Source organism: Podarcis filfolensis (assembly GCF_964270895.1).
Source record: "Podarcis filfolensis genome assembly, chromosome: 11".
NCBI lineage: Eukaryota > Metazoa > Chordata > Lepidosauria > Squamata > Lacertidae > Podarcis > Podarcis filfolensis.
The window spans coordinates 31,690,707-31,715,408 of record NC_139613.1 but is presented as its reverse complement, the minus strand read 5'-3'; the positions used below and the strand labels follow the sequence as shown (position 1 = coordinate 31,715,408).

Below are 24,702 nucleotides of genomic sequence, written 5' to 3'. Positions count from 1 at the left end.
GCAATGGAAGAAAAGTGGCTGATTTTAATTGAATATTTTTTTATCAAATTTACAAAATCAGATTCACTGAACCATATTAAATCATTCAGTTGGAAATTCTCCAGAGCCATAGAATTGCAATTGATTATTTGTCAAAGCAAATGAACGTTTGAATTTGATTAATGACTTCTGAAAAAAGCATCATTTCTCCCATCTCCTGGTGTTTCGGGTTTTGGTGGAGGAGGTGGGGTTTTTTGGGGGGGTTTTGAGGGGGACGGGTGGCTGCAAAAAATGCATTAGGCTACTACTCCAAAATTTGCCTTCCTTTTAATGTATTTGGCTCTAGTAAGATTGATTCTGCACTATAAATTCATTAAGAAGCTGTACACATTGCTTGTTTTCAGCGTTGGGGTGATTTACAAAAGTTCCTCGGAAGGCTAATATGCAAAAGAGCAACAAATCACCAAGCAGAAGACTATTTGACCAGTCACTGCTCAATTTACATATTAGAAACATTGTAGATTGCATTGTTTTGAAACCGCTGCCAGGGGAGAATGGAATTCTCAGCATGAACCCTTAACTGCGCCAGAAGTGTGCTACTAGCCTCCTGCAATCTTATCACATATAAATTATAACTTATTAGCTTTTCCTTCTTCAATTTCTTTACCTGCTGTTGCTAAGCAATTCAACAGAGCGATAAACATCTTTGCTCTGAACTCACACATGGAGGGGGAAGGGGACAAACAGAACTTGTAGAACTTCCATTTCTATTTATTATCTCGGTAATTTAAGATGGATATATTTAGTCAAGTCATTAATGCACTGTGATATCCCAAGCCATAGCAAAGATGAATATGGATTTGCTACATGGAACATGCTGCTAGCTCAACTATACAGTGGTACCTTGGGTTACATACGCTTCAGGATACAGACTCCGCTAACCCAAAAATATTTAACTCAGGTTAAGAACTTTGCTTCAGGATGAGAACAGAAATCGTGCTCCAGTGGCACGGCGGCAGCAGGAGGCCCCATTAGCTAAAGTGGTGCTTCAGGTTAAGAACAGTTTCAGGTTAAGAACGGACCTCCGGAACGAATTAAGTACTTAACCGGAGGTACCACTGTATAAGCAAGCCAGTGAGGAAAGCAATAAGGCACTATGACTGGGAAGAAGTCAGGGTCACCAAGCCACCCCTCAAATCACCAGGATTTGCCCACATTGCGGACATCTCACTCTGCTTTATAAAACTTCTGCTATTTGGGAAGGCACTTGATAGAGCAGGTCAAGGATCCTTTTTCAGCTGAGGGGCACATTCCTTTCCAAGAAAGCTTCAGAGGGCCACATTGCAGTGGTGAGTAAAGCCAGAAGCAAAAGTATGTGAAACAAGGGATGTAAAGTTTATCTTTTTACTGTAGGCTAGTTTCTACACACACTTGCATACTGCTCTCTAGACAAGCAGGGTGCCTTATCAGAGTTCCAGTATATATTTCAGCTGGGTAATAACACTCAGGGTGTAAAGCAGGCAGTGAGAGGTGTGGCCTGGGGAGAGGTAGCCAGATAGAGGTCTGGTGGGCTGCATTATGTTCCCAGAACTGAGCCTTTCCACTTGTGGTCCAGAGACAGGAGAGGATCGGTGTGGAGATTCCGTGCTTCCGACCCGGAAGAGCACAGGAAATAGCTTGAATTCAGACACGGGTGCGCATGCTCCAGCCCACCGAGAGGTCTCTCAGGAAGTGGACCGGACCAGCCTCAAAAAATGTTGCCGGCCCCTGATCTAGGCTAACATAAGAAGGTGCCCCCCCAGCACACACACCAGAAAAGCTTTTTAGAGGTAGAGATGGGAAGGAAATTTGATTCAGTTCACTTTTAATTACCTAATTTGTGAACCAAAACACAACCATCATACGAAATTCTGTACTTGCAGTTCTACAAGCAAGTAACGTGCACAAAAATGCATACGTTAGTGTATGGTGTGTATAGTTTCATATCTTAGTGAAATAACATAAAGAGATGTTATTTCTCCCACTGATTTTCCAACCACATTTCAAAGTGTTGGTGCTGACCTTTAAAGCCCTAAACAGCCTCGGTCCTGTATACCTGAAGGAGCGTCTCCACCCGCATTGTTCTGCCCGGACACTGAGGTCCAGCACCAAGGGCCTTCCGGCAGTTCCCTCCCTGCGACAAGTGAGGCTACAGGGAACCAGGCAGAGGGCCTTCTCGGTAGTGGCACCCACCCTGTGGAATGCCCTCCCATCAGATATCAAGGAAATAAACAACTACCTGACTTTTAGAAGACATCTGAAGGCAGCCCTGTTTAGGGAACTTTTTAATGTTTGAAGTTTTATTCTGTTTTTAATGTTCTGTTGAAAGCTGCCCGGATGGGCAGGGTAGAAATAAATTATCATCATCATCATTATAGATGGATTCTTTAAAGGGAAAGTGCTTTGCAGAAATGTGTATGTTAGGCAAAACTGCATGCAAATATGTATATATGAAGAGAAATTCATACAAAAATGCTGGTGAATTTTCAAGAGGACTTAAAAAAAAGTTCCTTGCCCCTAGGATCTCTTGTTAAAATTTAAGGATCTGTTTGTTTTTATTGTATTCTATAAAGAACCCTTGTAAACCTCTTCAGAGTCTGGGGGAAGGATTCGTGCCAATCCAAAATCCTTTCTTGGGGGGGAGGGAGGAAGAGCAGCATCTATTTCCAGACTAAGGTAGGAGCCAAGGGATACAGCTCCTCCCTTTGCCTGACACAGACTCTCTCTCTCTCTCTCTCTCTCTCTCTCACACACACACACACACACACACGAGAGAGAGAGAGAGAGAGAGAGAGAGAGAGAGAGAGAGAGAGAGAAATTGGATGGCAAATGAGAAAGTAGGAAATGCATGCAGACAGGCCGCTTTTCTGTCTCCTGCTGATCTCAAAAAACCAAATTCATTCGGGGACAATGTGGTATTACTTTGAGGTACATTATTCTACTGCTGGCGACAGTGAATCTGTGGTTGTATGCAGATGGGCAGGGAATTAGGGAAGTGAGGAGGCGAGGCAATGACAGCCCTTATTATTTTCTCTAACAATTTATGTTATGTTCCAAACGCTTTCTCCTGTTGTACCTGATTGAGTATACAAATTGATTCATTCTGCATCCAGGTGGCTGCTGGCAGATTTTTTGTCAGTCTGAGAAGAGTAATGCCTGTTTTCCCCCCACCCCCTCTTCAAACTATACAAAAACCCTGTAAGGCAAGTTATGGTTTCTGAAGAGAAATTATTCCCATTTGACACGCACACACAGAGAGAGAGAGAGAGCGCCAAAGATAATGAGGGCAAAAAATTATTTGGCAATGTAATTTTAATGTCAGAAGGTGGAGGTAACAGCTACAGCAAATGTGTGCCTATGACAAACACTACAGAAGGCAAATACGTCTGTCACAAGGAAGTGTGAAATGGACCATATGAAAGGACTGAAGGAATTATACTTTTGCCATTAATATGATACTAGTTGCATTGTACCTGTGCTTTGCATTTCTGAATACATTCCATCTCAGCATTTATGGATGACACCCACTGATGCCTGTGCACTTCTGTAACAAAAAGCTACTTGCACAACTGTACTTCCAGTTTCTTCCTCTGCCCTCTGCAGCCCCCTTTGTGCATATGCTGGAAATATGCATCCAAGATTATTCCCAGACATCTCAATTTTATGGGATAATAATAATAATAATAATAATAATAATAATAATAATAATAATACCCTGCCCATCTGGCTGGGTTTCCCCAGCCACTCTGGGCAGCTTCCAACAAAATATTAAAAGACAATAGTCTGTTAAACATTAAAAACTTCGCTAAACAGGGTTGCGTTCAGGTGTCTTCTAAAAGTCTGCTAGTTGTTTTTCTCTTCGACATCTGGTCGGAGAGCGTTCCACAGGGTGGGTGCCACTATCAAGAAGGCGCTCTCCCTGGGTCCATGTAACATGGCTTCTCGCGGTGAGGGAACCACCAGAAGGTCCTCAGCGCTGGACCTCAGTGTCTGGGCAGAATGATGGGGGTGGAGATGCACCTTCAGGTATACTGGGCCAAGGCCGTCTAGGGCTTTAAAGGTCAGCACCAACACTTTGAATTGTGCTCAGAAACGTACTGGGAGCCAATGTAGGTCTTTCAACACCGGTGTTATGTGGTCTCGGCAGCCACTCCCAGTCACCATTCTAGCTGCCACATTCTGGAATAGTTGTAGTTTCCGGGTCACCTTCAAAGGTAGCCCCACATAGAGCACTTTGCAATAATCCAAGCGAGAGATAACTAGAGCATGCACCACTCTGGTGAGACAGTTCACGGGCACATAGGGTCTCAGCCTGCATATCAGATGGAGCTGGTAAACAGCTGCCCTGGGCACAGAATTGACCTGTGTCTCCATAGACAGCTGTGAGTCCAAAATGACTCCCAGGCTGCGCACCTGGTCCTTCAGGGGCACAGTTACCCCATTCAGGACCAGGGAATCCTCCACACCTGCCCGCCTCCTGTCCCCCAAAAACAGTACTTCTGTCTTGTCAGGATTCAACCTCAATCTGTTAGCTGCCATCCATCCTCCAACCACCTCTAAACACTCACACAGGACCTTCACTGCCTTCACTGGTTCTGATTTGAATGAGAGGTAGAGCTGGGGTATCATCCATACACTGATGAACACCCAGCCCAAACCCCCTGATGATCTCTCCCAGCGGCTGCATGTAGATGTTGAAATAATAATAATAATAATAATAATAATAATAATAATAATAATTTATTTATATCCCGCCCTCCCCAGCCGAAGCCGGGCTCAGGGCGGCTAACAACAATAAAACAGTACAAAAGTACAGCACAAACAACACTCTAAAATCATTCATTATAAAATTAAAGCATGGGGGAGAGGACAGAACCCTGAAGTACCCCACAAGTGAGAGCCCAGGGGTCTGAACACTCATCGCCCACCACCGCTTTCTGAACATGGCCCAGGAGGAAGGAGCGGAACCACTGTATAACAGTGCCCCAGCTCCCAGCCCCTCTAGATGGTCCAGAAGGATGTTATGGTCAATGGTGTCAAAAGCCGCTGAGAGATCCAGCAGAACTAGGAAACAGCTCTCACCTTTGTCCCTAGCCCGCCGGAGATCATTGATCACTGCAACCAAGGCAGTTTCAGTCCTATGATGAGACCTGAATCCCAACTGAAAGGGATCCAAATGGTCTGCTTCTTCCAGGCGTGCCTGGAGTTGTTCAGCAACCACTCACTCAATCACCTTGCCCAGGAATGGAATATTTGAGACTGGGCAATAGTTGGCCATATTGGCCGCATCTAAAGATGGTTTTTTAAGAAGCAATTTGATAACCACCTCTTTCAGTGGGTCTGGGAAGGCTCCCTCACAGAGAGAAGCATTCACCACCCCACGAAGCCCATTGCCCAGCCCTTCCCGGCTAGATTTATAAGCCAGGATGGGCAAGGATCAAGGAGACAGGTGGTTGGTTTCACTCGTCCAAGCAGCCTGTCCACATCCGCAGAGGTAACAGATTGGAATTGATCCCACGCAACTTGGCTAGACAGGACTAGCACTCTCCCGCCCTGGCCCTGTTCCCATGGTGGAGTCTACCTCTTCCCAAATCTGAGTGACGTTATCTGCAAAAAAACCTTTTCAAAATCATTGCAGGAGATCATGTGGCCCATACTGGGCCCCGGTGGAGCAGGTGGTTCTGCTGAATTGCAAACCACCTGAAAGAGTCTCCTGCTGCTGTTTTCTGCAGATGTAATAGAGGCAGTGAAGAAAGTCTTCTTCGCCGTCGCTGTCACCACTTGGTAGGCTCGACATTGAGCTCTAACCTGTATCTGGTCAGCTTCAGAATGAGTTATCCGCCACCAGCGCTCTAGCCATCTCAGCAATTGTTTCATCTACCTCAGATCCACGGAAAACCACGGGGCTGTCCGGGCTCCATGCAATCGGAGAGGGTGCTTCGTAGCCAAATGGTCAATAGCCCTGGTTAACTCCACGGTCTAGCGGGCCACCAGGGAATCAGCTGAAAGGCCATCAATATGGGATAAAGATAAAGATAAAGAAGCGGATTGATAGCATAATCCTTTTCATGTCTGTATGTCCCCTCAGAATCCCAGGTTATAACTGAACAAGTTTTCAAGGCAATTTGAAATGAAAATAACATTAAAATAATCTCCATAATATAAATTTAAAAGACAGTATATTGGCGAATAAAATTGCAGGTAAACTTTTTGAGCTCAACCAAAGGCAGCATCAGACTAGCATTGTCTAAAAAGAAGGTGGACAAGTACAAATATTTCCACACATTTGTTAAAAATAAGGCACCAAGTGTGCTGCCTCAGGAAAGTATTCATAGATACATAGGAGCATTCCAAAGGCAGGGTGCCACAGCTGTAAAGACACTCACTGTCATTGCTGACTGCCTAAACATAAGTGGGGTGGGGTGAGGAAAATACATAAAGGCCTCACATGAATTCCTAATTTATTGATTTCCCAAAAGTACCTCATCAACCAACCATAGGCTTCACAATCTTAGTGAGTGCTTAAAAATACAAAGATATACTTGAGAGTCCAATCCAGACATGCTATACATCACTTCTTGAAAGTACTTGTGACTCAATTTGATATATCTCTTCCTCTCAAACATTGGTAAAAAATGTGCTTTTATTTCCTGATTGCAGTAACTTGCCTTGCAAATTTCAGAAGGGTAATGGAGAAACTCACATGACCAAAGCAGATGATTCAATCTGTAAAAGCTTTTTAAAAATTGAAAACATAAAGTACCAATTGAAATAGTCATTTTGTCCCCTGGCATACAGCCTACTCTCTGACTTTGTCTTTGTCTCTACTTGTCATGCTGGAAAAAAACATTAAACTTTGCCTTCTTTACGTGGTATTAATTCCCATTAATTATGCTGATTAGTGATACAATGGACTCCACAGCATCCAAGGGCATTACCTGAGCAATGCACTTGACACAGTTTCTGGAGGTCATCGCCTCACCCACTTTGCCCTGCATATGATTTCAGGCTGAATCCATTATTCATATTAATAGTGTTGTTAAAGTGTACACTGTGGCATTACCCTTTTGAAAATTGCTTTTAACTTTGCAAAGCTTCCATTCACCATTCATTTTATGAAAATGTTTATGGCTACAATAGAATTTAGGCATTCCATTTCAGTTTATTTTATTTCAATTTTTAGAAACTTTTTTAAAATGCAGCATTTAGGCTATAAACCTCTGGAAAGTAATTGAATTTATTCTGGCCAGCCACCTATAAGGACATTATTAACAAGGCAGGGCAGAAAAAGTTTTCCAGAAGTTTATTTTACAATCACGAGTCCATGAAATAAACAGGGGTGAGTGGTAGGGACATTTGAGGGTGTGTATGTTTGTTTGGTTTTGCCTCCTTAGGTTCCATTTTCATTTAATGGCATGATAAGTAGCTATAAAAAGATGGTATGTTGCTATTAATAATAATAATAAATCTCCACTGCAAAATGTATGACATTCAGAAATAATTAAGGTGCCTAGTTTTTGTGATAGGGAACTGATAAACAATAATCTGGCGTATTAATTTGTGTTTCCATTCTTAGCTAAACCTGAAAAAAAGCTTAAACTTTAGGGGCTCCTCCAGATTGCCTGTTAATTGAGCATTTGTCCTGCTTATGCAGACGTTAGAATTTCTCCAGTCTTTATTGAGACTTTCCCACCAGGTCCCAAAATTGAAGTAGTCAAGGACTCTACTCATAGCTTCACTGTTGCTTTGCTGTAGCAGAGGGGCAATGCTGCTTAAGCGGAAATGTCATTTTGGTCATGCCAGCCGGTTGCTGGATTATCCCTATGTTGCTATAAAATTCTTCTCAAGGAGGCTTATATAAGTTTCAGGTGCTGAAGTCCTTTTTATGGTATTGTCAGGAATGAGCCAGTTCCAAGTGGAACTTTACAGCCAGTTGCAGAATATGGGCAGAAACAGAAAGGTTTAGATTTGATGCAGGCTGGGCAGGGGCTACAGCTGCCTATGCCAACTCCCTCTGACCTTCAACGGCTGGTTGTCAAGGGAACAACGGAAAATGGGCTGGAACAAAGCCAAAGCTCTCAGGACGCTCAAACAGGTGCAAACAGACACAGAGACAGGCTTTCAGAGCAGGAAGAGGTTGGAGCTGATCCAATAAGTCCGTAGAGTTGGCGAAAGGGAGGGCTGCTGGACAGGAAGCAAAACAAGAGATGTAAGGGGCGAAGGTTCAGTATCTTCTGTAGGAAGACAGGAACATGGACTCCTGACAGGTATTCATATTGGAGAGCCTACACTTTACATGTAGAAGGTCCCAGGAACCTCTAGGTTAGATTGGGAGAGACTCCTGTCTAAAACCTTAGAAAGCCACTGTCAATTAATCCAGACAATAGTGAGTCACATAGGAGACAACTCCTAGGGGCCAAGGTCCCTTCAGCCCCCCCCCATAAAATATTTGAGAGGGCCAACCCACCCCCCATTCAATTGCCATTCAAATGGTGTCCATGCGCCGTGTCTTGTGATCGATTATGTGGGGCAGGGCTTAACCCCCCCCATATGAGTGCAGTTTATTATTATCAATATTGTGTTGTTTTTTAAAATAACATATTCACAATCATAATAATTTGTGGGCAATTCCTGCCCCCCACCCCAAATCAGTTAAGACACTTACAGATCAGCAAAAGTCTCCTCCAGAAGATAAATCTTTCCAAGATGCCTGAAGCAAATCATTGAAGATGTTTCACCTACGGCTGAAGGAAAGGCATTGCAAAGTGCCATTTATTTTAATGGGGTGTCACAAAATTCACATGCAAGCCTTAGAGACATGAAATGAAATTGGCCAGCAGCATTATTTATAATTAACTATAATTGATTATATTTAGGAAGAAATAAGAATAGAAAGTTGAGAACCTCAAGGCATATTAATTTGGATATGTGCATGTTTTCTTTAAAGGTGATCCTTTACAAAATTTTGATACCTTATAGGTCTGACCAAAAAGGGTAGAGAAGGCATTATATTTAAGCAGCAAACATTATTAGTTCCCCACTTAAAGTTCACTATCCTCCCAGAATGCTTAGCACAAGATATAAATTATAAATTGTCCTACTTGTCAAACCTCTCTGCTTCTGCAGTACAGGTACATGTCAGTCCCATTTGACAGTATTTAAATATATCTTTGAATGTCAATGGATTCTGCTTCTCTTTTGCCAAGTAATCATTGAAGTGTGTACTTTATCTTATAGACAGACTTCAGATATTAGTTTATAGTTTATAGCCAGAATATCAGCTATGTTACATTATGAATAGCTAGGGGACGGGTTCTGAGTGGTGTGGAATATAATAAAAAACGAATTTACATAGACAAAGAAAATGATGGCAGCCACTGGTTTTCATTCCAGTCTTTTAAACTGATCACAGATGTTATCACTGGAAATAGCAAAGAGAAGAGCTGAAATATTGCTTTGTCTGACCAAATGACCTGTGCACCACTAGTCTTGGTCATTATGGCCACTGAAGGAAAAATATGTGGGAGAGGGGGTGGGTGGATTGGCTCCAGAGAGAGGTTGCTTCGAATCTCATCAAGAAAACATGATAGTAACATGGGAAAGGTTAATCACCTTGTCCTATAGGCTTGCATTGACACTATGATCCCACAAAAAAGGGCAGCAAAGAATTTGCTTCTAGACCACACAACTCTTTGTCCTAATGAAGGAATAAGGTGTACATTTGCTTTGATTGAAGCAAAGGAAGTAGGAAGTAGGACTTCACAGCACTTTCCTTTCCTCAGTCTGGAATGAAACTGTTTTGTTTCCTGAGATTCTTAAACCTGGATATCACTTGGCATATTTGATCTATCCATAATCTTCAACATTTGAACTTTCTCTTTCCTTTTCCAAACATTGAGGGTAGCATAGCCTCCAACATACCTCAGATGAAAATGGGTTCATTTCTTACTCCCCTCCCCACAACTGACCCACCCCGACTCCCCATTTTTGTCCCCCTGCCCTCGTTGCAGAGCATTTTCTTTCAGAAGAAGGGTGAGTGCCGCCACCACCGCTACACCAGTGGGACACAGTGCATAGGCCCTCCACCATTCTGAGAAAACCCCTTTATCCTAGTTTTATTTTATCTTATTCTCTGGTAGATTTACAAACATACAACAATAAATAATTTTTATAAAGGGGCAAGATTATATACAGACACACATAGCATTAAAAAATAATAATCAAGACTTCTTGTGCTCTGCTCCACCTTTCTTCCTGCCCAGGGTGGTCTTGTGACAGCACTGGCAGAGGAAATAGGGGGATTCTGTGATGACATCAGAATATGATTACCAGATTTATTTCAATGAATCCGAGGACACTTTTTTTTTTTTTTTTTGAAGCTGAGTAGCAACAGGGAGTCAGTAGTGGGGATGGTGAGGCAAAAGACCCTGGGCCCAAGCACACATGCATGTTGTAAAGGTAAAGGCTAAAGGGACCCCTGACCATTAGGTCCAGTCGTGGACGACTCTGGGGTTGCAGTGCTCATCTTGCTTTATTGGCCGAGGGAGCCGGCATACAGCTTCCGAGTTATGTGGCCAGCATGACTAAGCCACTTCTGACAAACCAGAGCAGTGCACAGAAATGCCGTTTACCTTCCTGCCGGAGTGGAACCTATTTATCTACTTGCGCTTTGGCGTGCTTTCGAACTGCTAGGTTGGCAGGAGCTGGGACCGAGCAACAGGAGCTCACCCCGTCACGGGGATTCGAATCGCCAACCTTCTGATCAGCAAGCCCTAGGCTCTGTGGTTTAGACCACAGCACCACCCACATGTTGTATAAAGGTGCAAAGCCCTTCTTTCGCACCCTGTGAAACATAAATGTGCAGAGTTTTTAAAAAACTGGACAACGGCCGCCTTCCCATGACTCCTGAGCCTCCCCTCAGGGAGAAGGGGGTGGGAGATCTGTACCGCTGGACATCCCTGGTTCCCCTTCAGCAGTGGTGGCAGCAGCGGCAGTCAGCAGCCTGGAGCCAGCCTAGTAGCGCAGTTGGCTCTGGCTGGCTTCAGGAGCTGCTTGCTGTCCGCTGCCGTGGCGCCCACCATTTTTCCTCCATTTTGTGTTGCGCACAAGACACATCATATGGGGACTTCCAGCGAGGAAAAATGGTGGGCATCAAATGGCAGCAAGCAGCTCCTGAAGCCAGCCAGAGCCAACTGTGCTACCAGGCTGGCTCCGGGCTGCTGAGGCTGCCGCTGCCATGTTTCCCAGTGACAGATTTGCAAATCTGGGGACATCCCGGGGACAGAATTTGTCCAGGGACAGATTCATAAATCTGGGGACTGTCCCCAGGAACCGGGGACATCTGGTAACCCTACATCAGAACCCAGGATGGCTTTCAAAATTCTGGGACAGTTTCTGGAAAATCAGGACGCATGGAGGGTATGAAGTAAAGGCAGAGAACTGGACCAGCACCACAGTATTTCAGAATCTGCAGTATTTGTTAGTTTACTTCTGGAAAGAGAAGAATTATCACTTGAGGCTGCTTGGCAGTGCCACCTGTGCCCTTGAACCCATGTCTTATGATATGCAAGTATTCTTAATATATCACATAATTCTACATGGTCTTGATTTTAGTGTTACTCTAGATGTGCAAGTGTATACTAATGTTGATCTCAGCTATCCCAAACCATGTTCATGTACATATTTTGATGTCCTGGAGGAAAACACAAACATGAGATGTGGACAGTTCGTAGTTACTCAGAACAGGTTCTCACTCAGACAAACACGCACACCTGAAACAATATCTATAGATACTCCCAAGTAACCCAAAACAGATTGCATCACACACTTCCAGAACATGTCAAAACATGCACTGGAGACTCTTGAAGACATTCCTCTTCTTTGCTCCTGTGTGTCCCAGTGTCCATCTGAATTGTCTGGTTTAGAGGAGGAGAGGTTTCTGGGAGGAGAATGAGCAGACTTGCAACCTAGAATAGTAAACTGCTTTGCTGTTCAATTTCACTAGTACTCAATTTCATGTGTATATAGTTTGTGCTCACTGTAAATGTTTGATCTACTATAAATTTTTATTGCACACATTTCTGCATTCCATTAAGTTGATATAAAAGCTATAAAAGGTATTCCTTAGGCACTACCCCCTCATCTAAAACAACCTCCTTTTTTAAAAAGCAGGCAATTGTACTGTGTTATTTTAATGTTTCACAGTACGGCTGTATTCAGCATAAACTTTGACTTGCATAACTGCAAATTTTAGGAAAAAGAAGAATGCCAGTTTCAGGTTTCCAGCAGTCATCCACAAATCCTTCTGAGCATAAACGACTACATTTTGTAGATTACCAACCAAAAATAAAATAAAATATATAGTTTTATAGTGTTCAGTTATGCTGAAAGCCCTGGACATGGTATGCTTGGCACTTTTAGCGTTGCTGTCTTCCAACCAAATCCTTGAACAATCAAAGACTGCTGAGGGGTGGACAGCCTTTGTCTGATCCTTGGCACTAAAGGCTGTAGATGAGAAACTTTCCTCCTGCTGACTTCTGTAAGTTAGCTGACCTTAAGGTCCAAGGCCAGTTTTGAACAACATTTTCCCCAGCAGCCCACCCATTGTTCAGAAGGGCCATCTGACCCTCCTGAAAAGCCTGTTGTATGAACAAAGTATCCATACATTACAAGAAAAGAGCAAGGTTCTTTAATATAAGATCATGAGGCTTGCGGGGTGGAAATCAGATGGTTTGATGGAATTGCATTAGAAGCTACATATATGAAATGGAAATTGCATCAACAGGTTTAGGTAAGGTCAAGCAAATAAGCCCAAATCAGTAATGACATATTGGTCTCTGAACAAAACTGACTCACGTAAGGCTACTGGAATTTAATGTAATACAGTATTTGACAAATCCAGGATTTATTTTTAAAATGTAATATGGCAACTCAAGTTACCTCATTGTCAGGGCAAGTCAGCTTTGCAGTTCCACTATACAACTAAGCATAAAGAAGTGCAAAAGAAGCACGAGTTTCATTTATTGGGAATGAGTTCTGAACGTATGTGCAAGGGCTCATGCATTTATTCATATCACCATTCTACTATAAATCTTTAACCAGCACAACAAAGCTGTATTATGAGACTCTGGCTCATTTAAGAACTCTGCCTAAACCTCTAGATTTCATCTTACTTTTTTCTAGTATGGTTCCTAGGCATGGATTAGATAAAGTACACATAGACTAATTCTGTTCCAAGCTGGCAAATTATAAATAGAATACATTTGTCTTTTTCTTCTTGCATTACCAATAAAATCAAGGTGGACACTTATTGGGAAGAGGTTAGTGGTGACAAATCCCCGTCCAATTAATCTTAATTATAGGACTACTGCATCAGAGCCTTCCCCAGAAGCCAATAGGGGAAATAACATAAATTATGTTGATGCTATAATCTGATACAGTGGTGGGCTGGGGATGGGGACAAGAGGGCCACATATTTGCATATTAAAGTACAAAAGTCAATATGGTACTTTACTGTATTGTTATTTCCATATAGTCTGCAGGATATGGGCATAATAAATAAACATTGTTTTCCCCTCTAAACCTCGGCCATCATTTATTATAGACTGATCATTTCTTGTATTTGGTTTTGGTAGCTTCTTCTATTCAGTAAAATTAAGTCATTCAGCTTGCAATCCTATACCAGCTTATCTGAGATGAGAAAGCCCTAATTAATTCAATAGTACTAATTTATGAGTAGACATATAGAGGATTGTACTGTACATTGTCCTTAGTTAGGGATCCAGATTCCACATGTCATTGTGGTAAACTGTTTTTAAAGGTAAGGAGCATATTGAGAGGCACACTTTCATACCCTCCAACTTTTCTCTGATGAAAATAGGGACATCCTATTCAATAATAATAATAATAATAATAATAATAATAATAATCCCCAGCCAATCTGACTAGGTTGTCCCAGCCACTCTGGGTGACTTCCAACATATATAAAAACATAATATAACAGGGTTTCCTTCAGATGGCTTGTGGGGGTCAGATAATTCCATATCCTCCAATACTTTTCCAATGAAAATAGGAACGTACTAAGGAAAAGCAGGACATTCCAGGATCAAATCAGAAGCCCAGACAGCTTCTGTAAATCTGGGACTGTCCCTGGAAAATAGGGACACTTGGAGGGTCTGCACGTTGTTTTGGCATGAGAATCTGTTGTTCAGTACTTGGGCCCATATATGGTAATTTCTTTGGCTCCTGTGCCATAGATAGATATCAAAAGACTATCTCCGATACACTAACCTTCATTAGACAGACACCTGTCTGTTACCATTCATTTTCCACACCAATTACATATGTACCCCACCTTCATGAAAATATATGAGACTACCGGTACTTAGGCCACCATTATAGTCTTTACTACTGTGGCTACCCTGCGGTACATTGCATGACTCTTCAAGGTAGAACAGAGATTCTGGTAGATGGTAATAGCCAAAACTGAAGCAAGACAGAGAGGGAGTTTTGGCAGAAAATAAAAATGCACTCCATCCACATTACTTTGAGAGTTCAAATGTAATGCAGCCACTAGACCCTGTATCGTCCTTTCCTCTTCCCAATGGATTATCATTCCCCCTTTTCATTTTTCATATATCAAAATAGCTTCATTTGTTTACATGTACGCAATATGTTATGTGCAGTTTAAAAAAGCAGATTGCCTTGTAAAGAAGCACATATTGTGTGCCTTTGTTTGTGCACTGATAGAATGAAGCAGGGGGCACCTAAATCATTTTTGTTTAAGACAACCAAGCCTGCTTTCTGCTTATATTCTGACTCTTCCTGATGGTCCCCTCTTTTGAAATCCCTGAGCAGTTTTAAAACAGCTGCTTGTCGTTTTTACTGTTGGCATGTTGTTTTCCAAAGGCATCTGTCACAAAACAATGAAAACAAAGAATATCCCCCTTTTTAATTATCTTTCCCAACAACTACATGTATAGGATTTAAAAACAGGCCAGAACCTTTAGGACTATTCTTTTGATGTATTTCATATGAATAAGATAAGAGTAAAAAGTAGTTGAGTACATCCCATATATTTATTTCTTTAAGTTTGTTCCTCATACAGACCCCAGATGCCCACAGTTTGCAATGTGAATGACTGAGTTATCAGATTCAGCTCAATATTGGTGTTGTGTTGTGTAGAACCTGTAGTAAAATAGTGAAATTGAGACCCAGCATAAGGCTATCTGGTTACTTACTGTACACAGAATGTTCTCTGTGAGGAGGTGAAGATTCTTGGAATAGTGTTGTGGAATAGTGAATAAACTTTGGAGTTTCCCAAAACTATTCATCAGGCTGTATATTAAAATGTGGGAGTGGGGGGAGATCAGAGGGTATTTTTTTTGTGAACTAACAGGCCATCATTTAAACCAGGGATGGGAAACTTCTAGGGCTCCAGCTGTTGTTGAACTTCAACTCCCATTATCCCTGATCATTGGCCAAGCTGTCTGTGACTGATAGGAATTGGAGTCCAACAGCATCTGAAGGGCCATATATTCCCCATCCTGCCATAAATAATACATTGGTGTAGGAAAAAGTAGAAAGCCTAACTGGATTACGCCCTCCTAGGTCCTTCGCAAGTTTGAGGTTAAACCGAGAGATGGTGGCTGAAGAAGCACACAATGACCTATTCCTCATTTTTGAAAATACGAAATCCAGCAGTTATCCAATTATTTCTCCAGGATAACATGGAGTGTCATCATTTTTGCAAACTCAGCACAGAAAACTGATTGATTGCTTTAAATGTTCAGCTCGATCCACTTTGAAGGAGCAGAAATAAGAGGATTTATTTTCTTTTTAAAAAAATGAAAACTCATCTCCATTAGATCAGAATGAAATAGAATAGAATAAAATCAGACAAAAGACATTAAATCATTTCGCTTTCTGCCAGGCTAACTCAACCCTGTCCCACCCAAAGAAAAAAAACAGGACTCAAATAAAGGCTTTACAATGGTTCCATGGTTCAGATGTTCATGCTGATATTGGCAAGTTTCTGCTGGAAATACAATCCATGTGTGCTTTTGCTGTCTGAACATGCTGCATAGATGGTAGTATTAAGGAAGAGTCCACAGGCCACTAAGCATACATAAGGCTGCCACCAAAAGTAGTCGCCCTGCGCTTCCTCTTATGATCTTCCCTGTAATGCCTAGTAATACAAACCAGAAGGCATACTGCCATTATAGTGTGAGTTTTCTACTCTGGCTGCTATTTGTAGCCTGTCAATTGCAATGTGATGATTATACTAGACATTACCAGGGAAAAGAGTAAGAGGCTACCCAAGCTATGTGTGTTCTGCAGCATCTAGCCTCAGCAACCTTAGGCATGGAGTATGTTGTATACAATCTCTTTAGGACTCTTTAGGTTGAAGCTAACATTGTGTTCTCTGCTGGCAGTAAAGATGCTGGAGCACTAGTCTGATAATTCGTTAGAAAACAGGCTGCTTTAATTCACACCATCTGAAGTTTCTACTACTAGGTAATAGTAATCTAGTCTCAACGGGACAGTCACCCAGTCTGTGACCGGCAGTCAAACAGTCCTTGTATGGGCAATCTCACCAGGTAGCCATCCTGTCCACTATAGCAACCTGAAATTCCAGGCATAGTGATAAATTAAGGATCTAATCTCAGGTTGTGAACCTGAGTGATCACAGAAGATAACTTCATCAGAGATAACCTCTCACACCACCACCAGCCTCTACAACATGCAAATAATTATGTTATTATTCCAGGCCCTATTGGGGAAAGTGTAAAGAAATCAATACATAGAGGAAGAAATTTAAACCTTGCTTTCTGACTCTGCCCACAACTTGCATGAATCAATTGTTTTTTTCTGAACAGTGTCACATGGATGTACACCCTGAAATGCTAAGGGAAAGTGGGCAATTTCCTATCAGTATACTCTGAGAAATTTCTAGTAGGACGTAGAGAGTCACGTTTGGTCCCCAGGCTTGAGATTCTTCACCCATGATCATCATCAGAGCACACTAGCTCTTATAGCTCTCTAGGCAAGATCAAAAATTTACAATTCTTTAGGCTGAAGGTGTGCTGATAGTTACAGGGCTTTTGGTAATGGCATTTCTTGAAGTTGACAACAAGGCTATAACAGTCCTAATACTGCACCCCACTTTCCCATATTGTGACAAGGGTGTCTTCCAATCCTCCCCACTGAAATCCTGCACACAGTTACCTGGGAGTAAGTCCTACTGAGCTCAGCAAGGTTTAATTCTGAGTAGGCCTTACACTGTGAGTCTCAAACAATATTCTGGACCCTATTGATTTCAGAGGAACTTAAGTTCATCTCTGGGTGCCCCTGCCAAATGAGCTGTGGCATGTGGTTAATTGATATAATTTTCTGTGTTGCTATGGGATGCCCTCTCCAGAGAGGCTTGCTTCATACCCACATGATGATCCTGTAGACCACCAGGTGAAATGCCTTTTTATTTTCTCAGGTGTTTTAAACTCTGAAGAAATTTCAGCGCTTTTTCAAATGCTGTTTTATATGGCTTGCTTCTGGTGGTTTTATATCTTCTTCCTCTTCTTTTCATTGTGATTGTTACAATTTTGTGTTCACCACCCTGATGACATTAGTTATTGCCTGGTATACACATGTAGTTAATGAAATAAATAATAAAGATATGCCAAATGGGCCATAGTGTGAATGAGCTAGACTTATTGAGAAGGTGGGGGGCAGGAAATAGAGGTGGTTTCTACAAATTAAGAACCTTTCTCTACAATTTTCCTTTAAACTCTTTATTCTGCAAACTATATTCTTTGCCCTGCATTAAAGTATATAAGCAAATTAAATTTTAATACAGCAGAACACTACCCAAAACATTAAAATTAATTATTCAAATTCAATCTGTAATCCAATTTTACAGAAAGAGTCCCAGCATAGCATTTTCACCATCAAAGCAATTTGATTTCTTTAAAAAAGAGAAAAAAAGAAACTCAGCCTTGAGGTGAGTATTTGTTGGGTAATTTGGTGTTATGTATTTTTACGTGACTGGCTCCATATTGTGCAACAGACTCAAGAAAGAAAACATCATAAGACAGGCCAATAAAAGCATTGCCCAAACACTGCTTGTAAAATTTGTTGTTTTGAGCACAGCAGTGTATTAAATTAATCAGAATGTGGAACGGGTATAAATGGCTGCCTTGCATTCCTGTTATTTGAATATTAATTACTTTATAGCTTAAAACTTAGTGTCACATAGCCTGACAAACTTGGTTGTAGCTGTCTGCTGGGATTTTACAGCTCACAAACTGCCATTAACTATCCCCATTAAACTCATTTAAATGTTTTTAACAGGATGCTTAGTATCCAAGATAAACAATAAGTACTTGAAGACTTTCATATTATGTAATTAACATGAACTGGGTCCTAGGGAAACCTAGTGCTGTATGTATCTGCTTTAAGGAATAAAAGGTAATTGTTGGCATGTTTGGAATCAAGCAAAATAACCTAAATTATTCTGAATATAGCAGGAGTTGGCATGTGGGTTCTGTTGACTAGATATGATCAATAGAATTCCACATAATAGCAATTCCATGACAGCTTTGTAGTAAGGTGGTAAACTGAAGCATATTGGCAAAAAAAATAGTAGTGAGATCCAGCGACAAACTAGACTATTTCTTGCTGTTGTCAGAATCAGGTGGAACTTGAAGCACTGCCCTTTGTAGGGTGCCACTAAAACATACAGAGTGGAGAAGACAAGGGCAGAACTGTCCTCTCAGATCCCAGCATGACACCACTAAGCTAAGTAGTCCATTGATTCCTCCTGAATATTTCCAGGTATTGAGCAACAACCAAGATTTTGGACTAGACCGCATGGATCTGAGTCTTTTTCTCTAGATGCTTTCCCCACCTCTTTGCATCCCTTTCAGCTTCCTTGCCTACCAGATCAGGCCCACTGCAGGGCTCAGCATAGTCAGGTACCTTCAGAGAACCTGAAAACTCAGAAGGCCCACCACTGATCCTGCCAACCCATCAGAATCACTGGGGCCAGTTGCCCCTGCCACCCATGGCATGGCACTGTTGCTGCTTTTTGCAACAGCTGCCAATCATTCACCTGGGTGATGGTGTCAGAGCTTTTTAATGAGAACGCAGCTTGTTCTGTTGAGTTCTCATAGCAACATCCCCAAATGCAGTGCCTGTAACAACCCCAGCCCCTTCACCATCTGCCTAGTGGAGCTCTACCACAGCATGAAAATGCATATTTCTTCCTTTTTAGTTAACTGCCAAGGGTTTCCCTTGTTTATTGATCAGATCATGTTAAAGAAAGGTCTTCAGTTCCCTTTTCCTCTCTTCTTCCTCTTTGGCTCATCATCTCCCCCTCATCATTCTCTCCACCCCTTCCACTTCTGGAATAGCTTTTGTACATGTGCCTTGCAATGAAGTGAGGTTAGGTTGATGCTTTGCTTCACTCTTAAAACACTCTCTTTTCTTGGTGAAGTCCTAAAGCCTTAACTGTGCAGCCCCTTTCAGAAAACCTTGCTGTGATATTCCATTATCTGGAACGAAAATCCTAAGTAACTCACGGTAGCTGATATTAATTTCACCAACATGTTAGTTTGCTAAGCTAGCTCTGCCAAATGAATACTAGTCTGTCCTTTGGCAGGAACAGAGTCAGGAAATGGTTCTCCTATTACCACCCATAGCTTCCCTATAGTCCCTAATCAAGGAACAACTCACAGAACATAGAATCAAGTTCAGAATGCCAGGTACCTACGTACGTTTCCAAGCAAGCATGGTAGTATATCCATCTGCTTTTGCTAATGTTGAGGAAGTTATCTTACATGAGGCCAGACTGTTTGCCCACCTACAGCAATGCTCCAAGGTCACATGCAGAAATCTTTCCCTACTGCCTGATCTTTTTTTACTGGAGATGGCAGGCATTGAACTTGGAACCTTTTGCAAACTAAGCATGCACTCTACTGCTGAGCTATGGCAGTATTCCCTGCAAAGATGCTTTCATCTTCATGCTTTTGCATGATTGTCCTGGCTTCTTCTCTTCCAAAACAAAAGTCTTGTTCCTAGACAAATAGTCTTAGACCAAGATGGGAAAGACATAGTGTTAAACAATAAGGTGCCTCTGAAAACATTCCAAGTCTAGGGATTTGTTTTCATTGCCAGAAGAGAGCTCACAGACTTTCGTCATTTTAGCAGCCTAATTTAGGGAGATAACATTGATGTTGCTATTGTTAAACCATTAGAGCCAGAAACTCTTGCTGATCTACTGTAAGTGATCCACAAATCTACCAGGAGATCCCAATCTACCCACTGCAGTCTAAAAGATGAAAGCGATGAGGCAGGAAAGCATTTGATAAATTAGTCATGAAGATACATCAACTAGCAGACGCCGTTTTTGAGAAGAGTGATTGATTCAGTTAAGTGCCTGAACAAAATAACTGAAACAGAGTATCTATTTCGGTGGCAGGAAACATGAAACTGAGAGTGTAGAGTTGGATAGCGATTGTGAGCATAAACATAGAAATAATGCCATATGCATGATATTTACAAGGATATCATGTATTTGTGTGCCTAGTAGCTATTTTTTTCTAAGTTCATTTCTAGGATGAGCGTAGTCTTGTGTCGATGGTCTAGCCTTGCCAAGTAACCATGATCCATTTCATGTCTTACTATCAGCTAATGTAGAAAAATAAATTAATTCATGTTCCAGAACTTGGGCATTGCCAAAGCATATCTGCACCACAGTTGTAGTGAGTGGGTGGTGTCCGTCTTCCTGTGCTTGTTGGCAATTCAAAATGTTGATTGGGATATCTCTGGACCAGAGTATTCTAGGGCAGGAGTGGTCAGTGTTGTTCTCTCCAGATGTTTTAGACAACTCCCTTCCCCTCTGACCAATGGCCTGAGTGGCTGAGGTTGATTGGAGCTGTAGCCCACAATGTCTGGAAGGCACCACATTGGCTATCACTAGTCATATATATATATATATATATATATATATATATATATATATATATATATAAATTTTATTAAAGATTTTCTTGGTTTACAAAAGTACATGCCTTGTCTCCTTTTTTCAGGTTGTAGAATCTTTTCTTTCTTTCTTTTTACATTTGAAGTGAGGCGTTAATGTTGCATGCAGAATAAACTAGTCATGTTTTTTGAGATGATGTTGGTCTGCAGTGACCACATTCATTGTCTTCCTCCAGCTCCGTCTCTCTCTTTCTAGTCTGCTAATGGTTTTATGTCGCTGATAGAAATGCCTTCCAATTGAACTTAACCGCTATAACCATATAAAGATATTGTAGCAACATAATAGCACAGTCAAAGATTTAACTATGGCCATAGAAAAAAGGAAAGTTATTGCCTCTTCTCCATTATTGGAATCGTATTTCCATGTTAAAGGCTACTGACGCTGCCTATCTACAATACATGGGCCATATTTGCCTAGAAACAGTGTGCCATGACTATGAATCATTCCTTGCTAATCACTATTTATCACTGCAATTAGCAAAGCAATCTTCAATGTGCCAGCAACATAAGGTTCATTCAGAATTTATAGAGTACAGATCAGCCAGAAGTCTGGCATCCCAATCCTAAACACATTTGGCTGAAAATAAGAGCCTCTGAGTTCAATGCAACATATTTCAAAGTAAGAGCCAATTCACAAGGCAACCTTCTAGTTCCCCCCTCCCCCTTTGTCCTTGGTAACTTAAAGTTCCACAGCATGCAGATAGTTGCAGGTGACCATTTTTATAGGAAAATGCATAGGAAAACCATTCCGCAGTGTTGCTAAAATGATTATGGAAAGCTGTATTTAAGGCAGTAGCCTTAGAGAGGTGGAAACCTATCACTAGCTATAGCTACTGTTGCTGGTTCTGGCTCCTCTTCCATTTATTTGAACATGGAACTTCCCTGGTAATGTAGAAGAGGACACAATAGATATTATCTTAAAGGCTAAATGAGGCTACACGGGTGAAGGCAAATGGACTTCCCCACCTCTGGTCTATGGCTTGCCTTCCTACAGTCACTCACCCCAAACCAATCAATGTCCAATAGCCAAGAAGACATCTGATTCTGGAGCCCAGCTGAAAGGCAGATGCCTGAAAGGAGGAGCTTTAGGGAGATAGGTTTAATGTGACAGGTGCAGTGGCAGATCTCAGGGTCTCAAATTTCAGTGGTGTCCTGTGTGATGCCAAAATGGGGGGGGGGGGAGCTCTCTCACTCCATTTTTATTAAGTTGTGCCATGCCTGGTAGCACCCCTGAAGCCCCATGCGCATGCAGCCAACCCATAGTGCTCCCCGAAATCTGCCTCTGACAGATGTTCTTCGCTCCTTAGCCATATGCCCTTTTTATTTTAAAACTGGACCCACCCTTTCTTTCTATGTGAATGGAGCACAGGGAGAGGGGATATTTTGTTTCTGAGAGGAAAATGAGGCAGGCAGAGGGGAGATATGGACCTGGAGAAGGAAACACTGGGAGATGGGGGGTTGATGAGCAGAGGAAGCAGGGATTTACCTGCTGGTATATGTGCTCTAGGGGACGTGGGTGGCGCTGTGGGTTAAACCACAGAGCCTAGGACTTGCCAATCAGAAGGTCGGTGGTTTGAACCCCCAGGACGGGGTGAGCTCCCATTGCTCGGTTCCTGCTCCTGCCAACCTAGCAGTTCGAAAGCACGTCAAAGTGCAAATAGATAAATAGGTGCCGCTCCAGCGGGGAAGGTAAATGGCGTTTCCATGCGCTGCTCTGGTTCGCCAGAAGCGGCTTAGTCATGCTGGCCACATGACCCGGAAGCTGTATGCCGGCTCCCTCGGCCAATAAAGCGAGATGAGTGCCGCAACCCCAGAGTCGTCCACGACTGGACATAACGGTCAGGGGTCCCTTACTTTTACCTATATGACAAATATACATTGCAGGCATTTAAAATGTGCGCTTTTCTTGGGGACTAAATTCAAACAATTTGAGACAAGGCAACATTTAAGATCTCATCTTAGAGTAGTGGCTTAGAAATAGCACTATGAATCAAGAGGTCTCCAGTTCAAGTGTCATCTTAAGCATAGCACTCTCTCTTATGATCAGTCGCCCATGTGCACTATGATTTGTCACATGTACAATAATACTGATCTACTTCACAGGGGCAATCAAAGGGATTATTGTTAACCTTTGCTTTGAACACTGTGAATAACTAGACAAGTGCTACAAACCGCTATTATTAAGAGATGGGAGATTTAAAAGATTTTCTTTTAAAGTGACATATCTCAAGGACAGTATACAAGTTTCTTGGCTGAATTCAAGTAAGCAATTCCATTAGTGAGAGCATGGGCTCTTGTTGTGCGATGGTACTTACCCTCCCTTCATGCCTCCTATGCTTTCCCCAAATTTGCTCTGGGGGAGTCTGGAGAACTCCAGAACAGCATAAAAGAGGAGGGGAAGGAAGGTCGTTTCTTCAGGCAAGCAGAAAAGCTTGTGCTGATAGAACTTTTGTTGTAGCATGATGATGAATTCTTCACAAAATCCTAGTGCATTCTTTTTCACCAAGTAAGAACATAAATCTGCCTGTTTTTTTATATTATGTCAGCTGCAATCTTTTCAAAGAGATCAAGGTAAAGCTGGGGGTGGAGGTTCCAAAAGGGGTTCATGAAGAGGGCTAGCAAATGGGTGAACTGTATTACAGACCCTCAGAAAGAAATAAAAAACTGTTAGGCAGACAGGTTGTGGGGTAAAAGTGTGTCAGCTTCCCCTTGGGCTGATGTGATATGATTCGACACACCTTTCTTAGGAAAGGTGTGTGGGAGATGTTTTTATTTTGATCCAATGGCACAGCAATGAATTCATAATATGTAACTGGGGCATCTGCTTCTGTAAATACATTTAAAGTGCATAAAATGAACATAATTTATGGAAATATTGCCTGAGTTGATGATGTTAGTAGGAGTGTAAGTGTCAACTTTCAAGAGAGACAACATTTTACTTTGCATTCCTTGCTTTAATTTTCCTTTGATAGCACTTACTGATGTGTCTGCAACTCATGAAATAGACTGCATAGTGTTATATTAAGGAAGAAACATAACGAAACTCGCTAAGTTTTCTTTCCAAAATGTCAAGAGTCTTTTGCTTTAGTCCTCAAGGATCCCTGTACATCAACCACAGTATTTAAATAAGCTTAACTTTTTAGAGGTTTAGGCCTTTGTTCAATAAATAATTTGTAAAGTGGGGTTCTAACTTTCTGGGTGGTGTAAGTGAAGGTGGTGTAAGTTATATTAAGAATAATACTGCACAAGTCATCAACAGAAATGTATTTTCAGTCCCTGAGCATGGGTTTATATTGTCATTTCAATAAGGTTGCTATGTTGCATTCATGCTTATATTCATTTTCAAAGCAACCTCAGTTGTTTGATTGCTATAATGAGCTATTTCTAGAGCAATTTAGTTTTGAAAGCTGGTGCTCAATGCATAACGTATGGTGACAGGACTGAGTCACTAATAGCAAGTATGAGAGTTCCTTGATATGCCGGCAGGGGCATCCCAATGCATTATTCTGCCTGAACTGAAGGACAAGATGGCACCTTCCCACTGCCAGCTCCATGTAAGGAACCCAACTTGATTGGCAGTTGATTATTACACCAACACTGGCAATGGGATAACATTCTCCACCACACCCGAGACCAGCAGGTGAG

The 24,702-nt window shown here is 41.9% G+C and overlaps 1 protein-coding gene across 1 annotated transcript in view; it reads left to right on the top strand.

The window, feature by feature from the left end:
- Nucleotides 1-24,702, top strand: part of EDIL3 (EGF like repeats and discoidin domains 3) — a 226,636-nt gene that overhangs the window by 177,505 nt on the left and 24,429 nt on the right. The window lies entirely within an intron of this gene.